The sequence below is a fragment of the Pteropus vampyrus genome, unplaced genomic scaffold (assembly GCF_000151845.1).
Source record: "Pteropus vampyrus isolate Shadow unplaced genomic scaffold, Pvam_2.0 Scaffold207, whole genome shotgun sequence".
NCBI lineage: Eukaryota > Metazoa > Chordata > Mammalia > Chiroptera > Pteropodidae > Pteropus > Pteropus vampyrus.
The window spans coordinates 1,989,808-1,996,326 of record NW_011888988.1 but is presented as its reverse complement, the minus strand read 5'-3'; the positions used below and the strand labels follow the sequence as shown (position 1 = coordinate 1,996,326).

The 6,519-nt window shown below is 36.0% G+C and overlaps 1 protein-coding gene across 3 annotated transcripts in view; it reads right to left on the bottom strand.

Moving 5' to 3' along the window:
* The window catches only part of SYT14 (synaptotagmin 14), a 169,962-nt gene extending 164,795 nt beyond the window's left edge, over positions 1 to 5,167 (bottom strand). Inside the window, exons 1-2 of one of the 3 annotated variants that reach the window (XM_011372455.1) lie at positions 5,118 to 5,167; positions 4,618 to 4,822 (exon numbers count right to left, since the gene is read on the bottom strand). The gene's annotated coding sequence lies outside the window, so the exon portion shown is untranslated. The remainder of the gene's footprint in view (positions 1 to 4,617; positions 4,823 to 5,117) is intronic. The other 2 variants (XM_011372456.1, XM_023537969.1) reach the window with 2 other exon arrangements.
* Positions 5,168 to 6,519: the final 1,352 nt, after the last annotated feature.

Here is a 6,519-nt window from a genome sequence, read left to right as displayed (position 1 = left end):
CGTCCTACAGATGAGAACACTGAGATACATAAGGGCTCAGAAGTCTGCCCAGCATCACACAGTCAATAAGTGATAGCAGGATGGTATTAGAACCCAGCAGTCTTGCCTCTGGAACCACATACCTAATCACTGTGCTAATCTACTATAACCAACTTGTCACCTGCCATACCAGGAAAACAGAGATCTAAAAATATTTTCAAAATCAAGAAACAGCAGAGAAGCTTTATTTAGAATATGAAGGTATACAAGAAAAAAAAGGCAGCTAAAAGAGCTGAAAGCTTCTGTCTCTGCGGAGTGGGACTAGTATAAAGAATGGAAGGGCTAGGGAATGCTCTTATTAACTATGTAAGAGGTATTACTTAAGATTTAAAAATAAGAGCTTTCACATTTAAAGAAAAGAGATAATGGAGACAAATGTTACATACATCATAATTTCGTGTGAGTCTGGACCTGTTGCAGCTTCGCTTTTAAACGTGGATCTAGCAAACACCATATTACTAATGTAACCTTTCCCTTCAGACTCTTTTTTCACTCCAAGTCAAAAAATGGATGCGAATACTCAAAGGGGCTTGGGTCTCCTCCAGATGTAGATGAAAAGAGACAATGCCAAGCGACTCACAAGAAAACCAGAGTACAGATGCAGTATGTCTTCAGCATCCTCTATTTAGATTGCCCTTGGCATTTAAGACTTGCTCATCTGGACACTGTCCAAGATTGTCCCACTTCTGCTTTTCACCCACCTACCCAAACCCTTCTCCATACTGTCCTAGGTATCGTGCCTCCAGGTCCATAATTCCCCAGTTTCCACAATGAAAGTAAAATAACCTGATATACTATGCTGAGGTGTTTCGATGAAAAGGCTAGAGGACCAAGGAATAGCTCCCCACCGTCTCTTCTCACAGAATATGGTTTGAAATGAATTTCTAAAGCTTAGATAGATCCTAATTGTAGCAAATGTCAAGATGAGAAACCATCGAACACTGATGGGAAAGACAATTCAGAAGAAGTATGTTCTTTTAGTGTCCTTCAAATCATACTACGCAGACATCTGTATATTCTATAAACAGACGTTAGAGATATTCGACCTTACTTATAAAAAATGAAAATTTGACACCAAACTACAATTTTTTACTTGCCAGACTAACAACAACAACAAAAAAATCCAAAAGTTTGCGGTACTCTGTTGACAGGGCTGTGAATTCATGTATTTCTGGTGGGGATGCAAAATGGTACAATGCATAAGAACAGGAATTGTGCAATTTCTAATACAATCATGTAAGAATAATCTTTGATTCAGCAACCCCACTTCTCAGAATCTACCTAAAGATAGATCTCTAATAACATATGCACAAGAGTATTCACCACGGCATTATTTTAACAGTAAAATATTTTAAAACGGAGCAATTTCTATTGGTAGGAAATCAGTTGAATTATGGTATGTTCACATAATGGGAGTACAATGCAGCCAGAAAAAAAGACTGTAAGAAATCTCTACCTACTGATTTGAATTTAACTCTAGCATATACAGTAAGGTTTTTTTTTTTAAAGCAAGATACAAATATACAATATTTTACCTTTTGTAGAAAGGAGAAATAAGAATACACACACTTATTTCTCATATAAACTTATATATCTTATTTATTTTTTCTGTATTATGTGTAAACAAATAATCTAGAACGTGGGACATTCTAAAATCTACCAGATTGGTGGCTAGACCTTTCGCCAGTGCCTCAAAATGGAAAAAAAAAAAAAAAAAGGTCATAATATTCAGTGACACAGAGGGCTCACTGAAGAAATTAAGACATGTGACTCATGGATTCCCCTCAGCCATCTGAGCAGAAGCCAAAAAACAGAGGTGGAATTATCTAGGAAAGATCTGTGGAGGAGCATCTCGTCTAATGGACTGAATCCTCACGACTTACTGAGAAGACTCACAAGCATCTTTTTTGAGACTATTATGCCGGCAGAAACACTGCCTATTATCCTGAAAGGAATAAGAGAGGGCAAAATGAAAGAAGACTGACAGTCCACCAAATTCTACAGGCAGGAAACAGGCTGCAAGTTCTACTTAGGTGCAAATAAAACCACCTATCGTGAAAACGGAAGGATGGCTCTGGGTAGTCTTAGACCCAGAGGGTGGAGCCTCACTCAGCCCTCAGAGCTAAGTGCCACCGAGTGGTATTTCCAGGCCTCTGAAACCAAATTTTTTTTCCCAGTTGGATTTCAAAATTGCTTGGTACCAGTGACTCCTTTCTTCCTTCCAGTTTCTCACTTTTGGGGTAGAAATGTCTATAATTGTTAACTTATGCTTGTTCTGTCATTGCATTTTGAGAGCAGGTAACTTGTTCTCTGGTTTCACAAGTCTTCAGCTGTAGAGGAATTCTGAACCAGAATGGATCATTTGAGTTTCACCTATACCTGATGCAAATGATTTCAATAATGAGACTTTTGAGTTGATGTTTAGATGACATTTTGGACTTTGGGTTGATGCTATAACGTAAAGCTTTGTAGATCAGGGTAAGGGACTATGATTTTATTCTAGGTATAATGGAATTCCACAATAGAATTCCAACCAAAGTGACATCACCTAATGTACATTTTAAAAGATCACTGGTAAGGGCATAAGTGGAAAGAAGGGAAACCGGTTAGAAAACTAGTACAGTAATGTAGACAAGAAACAAAAAGGACCTATACTATAATAATAACAGCAGGATGGAAAAAAGAGGGTAGATTAAAAATATATTGTGAAGGCAGAACCGACAACACCTGCTAACAAATTAAATGTGAAAGATAAGAGAATGAGAAAAATATTGGGCAATTCTTAAATTAGTACTTAAGCAACTGCGTAGAATGTTCTATTTGTTAGCTGTGATGGAGAAGACTGAGGAAGGTACAGGCTCCTGTGAAGAAACTGAGTCTTGCATTTTAGACTTGTCAAGTTGTTATCCCAACAGACATCCAGACAGAAATATCAAGTAAGTAGTTTAAGAGCCGGGAGCTCAAGGACAGCTGGGCTCAGTGTGGCATTTAAAACAACTGAACTAGATAAAATCAAACAGAGGGAAAAGATGGAAAAATGAAGCAAACCCAGGACCAAACTCTGGTATATTCCAATATTCAGAGGTCTGACAGAGGAAAGAAGCCAGCAAAGGAGACAAAGAAGGAACAGCCAATTAGGTAAACAGAAATGGAATATAATGTCAGAGATGCCATTTTAACAGAATCGCTGAGACTAATTATAATTATTCTGCTTTATATAACTGTCATATGCTCTACTCTAGGAAAGTCCAGCTTAAAATGCAAAAGCTTTACCTCTGAGCATTAACTTTGAAAAGATTCAAATGCTTATGGAACATCCATTAGAACAGGACGCTGTACTGAATGCTGAGGGGAGACAAAGAGATTCAGAAACTTTTCCATGACATGACTACGATGTGGAGTAATTTTAAACGTTTTTAATCATAGATTTTAAATCCTACAGAAAAACGAAAGGAAGTGAAAAGGATTAAACTCATGTAGAAAATGTGGGCAAGGCATAGTCTGAGAACTACCTGGATGGGAATGAAGATCACAATAAACAATAGCACGAGGGGCCATAATAAAAAGGAGCGGTCGTCATCAATCCCTATCTATGCTGTTTCTCCCATTGTAGCTTTCAGTTCTCACTGCAGCTACAAAAGGCCTTTGCTCATTTTATTTCTCTCCCTTCTAGTTATCTATGTTCTTGGCTTGACTCTCTCTTCACCTGACTACAGTTTTAATAACTTTTGATTCCAACTGATTTGCATAGTGACATTTGCTGTCCAGTCAAATAAATTGTGTTTTAGAAGTTTTAGTGAGATGGGTAATAACTAAAATTATTTTAAACATTTTTATTAACTCTGGATTACTATGTCATAGAAGACTAAAAATGTTTATGTAGTGGAAGAAAATAATGTAAAATGTGGCCCTTCTCTCTCCCGTTCTAGAGAAGCACAAATCAACAATGTTTATAGCATGAAAATCACAGTCCTAAATTTGAGATTTCAGGGAACTGATTTCAATTTTCTCCTTTATGGTACCAGAGAAAAGGTATATAGATAAACTATATATACCGTAATAAAGAAAAGAGATTGTTTTTAAATGAATAGCAATTGTAAGCAATGATATAGATAAACTAGTACGACTATGTCAAATTGACCGAAAAAGCACTAATTTTTTTCTCCACACTGAATAAGCTGAAACTTTCCAGGCCGGCTGAAGATTTACTGAAAATATGCCGACATTTCCCTGGCATGCCAATCATACTCATGTGTCACATACTGACACTGCCTCGAACCTCCCTAGGGTGAAATGTTAGAGCAGGGAGTGCAGCTAGTTGGCCGGACGCAGGAGGGCCAAGTCGGTTTTCAAGAAAGATGCAAGAAAAAGAAAGTCCCCCAAGTTTAAAAAGGAAAAAAATAGTAAATTTACGAGGATCTCTTCCCCTGACCTCACCAGGTGCATCTTTTCCTTTCTTCACACACCATTTCACAGATTCGTGATTACTTATGAGTGTGGGGTCTCCCAAGTTTCTCCTGATTCTTCCAAATAAAGAGAATACCTGATTCCTTGCCTCCCACCTAAAAACTGAATTACCTTTCCTGGGGCCACCTTGTTGAACCACCCAGTTGTCAGGTGGCTCCTTCTAAGGAAGCACAGACAGTTGTTGGTGTCAAAAGATGTTGTGGTCTTTGGACATGTTCCCGATTTGAATTTCAACCAACTCCTCACATCTCTCTGATGGGGTACAGTAATAGAACAGAAGTCAATGGGAGATCAGCATGCACCCAGATTCCAGATTCTGAAAGGGAACAAAAATCAAACCCTCCATTCTTTGCCTCTTCACCATGTCTAACAACCAATATGCTAGAAACCAGGCTTTATCAGTCCATCAAAACTAAACATAAAGTAATGACTCTCAGTAACCACATAATAAGCAATATGCACTTTATGGTTGCATAAGTCTGTAACACAAGTAATAAATATTAATATTTATTAAATTTTATAAGTCCAAATTATGTCATATTACTAAAATTTATCATACACTGTGAAGTGCTCATTTGGTATCTAAATGTCCATGCAGAGCACTGACTTACCTTTTCTAATACAGATAAGTTCATGTACTCCACAGGTTCTTTCTCCACCTGTTAAAAACAAAAAAAATCCGTTAGAGGTTAAAAACAGAAAACGGCCTGAGTTTGTTACAAAGAGCCATTTTTAATTACCTTAGTAAAATTACCCCAGAAGAAAAGTTTCCTAACTCTTCTCTTTAAACTTAACGATATGAATATAACTCGATAGTCAGAATTTTCCTGAAGCTATAAATTAAGATCTCATAGAGTCTTGGAATGAAAAAGCTTTGTTCAATTATTTATTTTAAATGGCAAGCCTCTCAAGAGCAAAAATCAAATCACCACTTCCTAAGCTCCTCTCCATATCATCTAGGCGGAAACACTGCAAGGGAGGGTCCACAGATAAGTTATTATGGAAGGGTCAAACCTATAAAAATATTATTTATATTTCATCACATATACGCATATTGTATAAAATGAAATGTGCTCCTTTCTCCATTCTCCAGCTACTCACTATTATAAATCTATAAGATAAATTTTATAGACTGTATGACAAAAGCTAACAAATTTAACCAAAACATTATTTTATCATAATTATTATCAGAAATGACTTTATCATAAGAGTAATACTATTAATTAGCTATTACAAAAGTAGATATTTCCTTCTCTCTGAAACAGTACCACTACTTTAAATGAATGTAAGCTGAACAAAATTTTGTAGCGTTCCATATATTCATGACATTATAATGCTGTAAATTATGTTTAGACTTTGCATAATACTGAATAATCTAATCATCTTAGCTCATTATAAAGATGAGTATGAACAGTTAAGTTATAAGAAATAGCAATAATATGAACCTTACAGCAATAAGATGAGAAATAAAAACCATGATATCCACTAAAAAAAAATAGGTCATCCAGGAAGCATGCTAAAAAACTAGAAAACAGTATTTCAATCACTAAAGTAGGTTAGATCTACATTCTAACTTGGTTGTAACATGCCATTGCTTCCTTATTATCAACACTACAGATGAATCATTGATTATCAGGAATACAGACTAAGCAAGAAGAAGCACATAACTTAGCTATGATTATAAAAGAATTATTATGCAGCAAACCTCAGTGTAAATACAGTGAAACTTTATTAATTAAAATATTACCAATGAGCAACCACTGATCACTTGCTGAAGGGTAGAATGAACGAAACCTATACACCACATGTCTTTAAATGAAGAAGACACTAGTCAAACGACTGGAAGGAAAATACTCATCAAATTATAAGACATTTTCAAGAAATTTAGAAGAATCATGTAATAACAATAACATAACATAAACTATAATGTATATTGACACCATCACTGATGTTTGCATAGGCTTAGAAATATTTCTTACATAGTCATTAAAGCCTGTTCTCTAGAAGGTAACA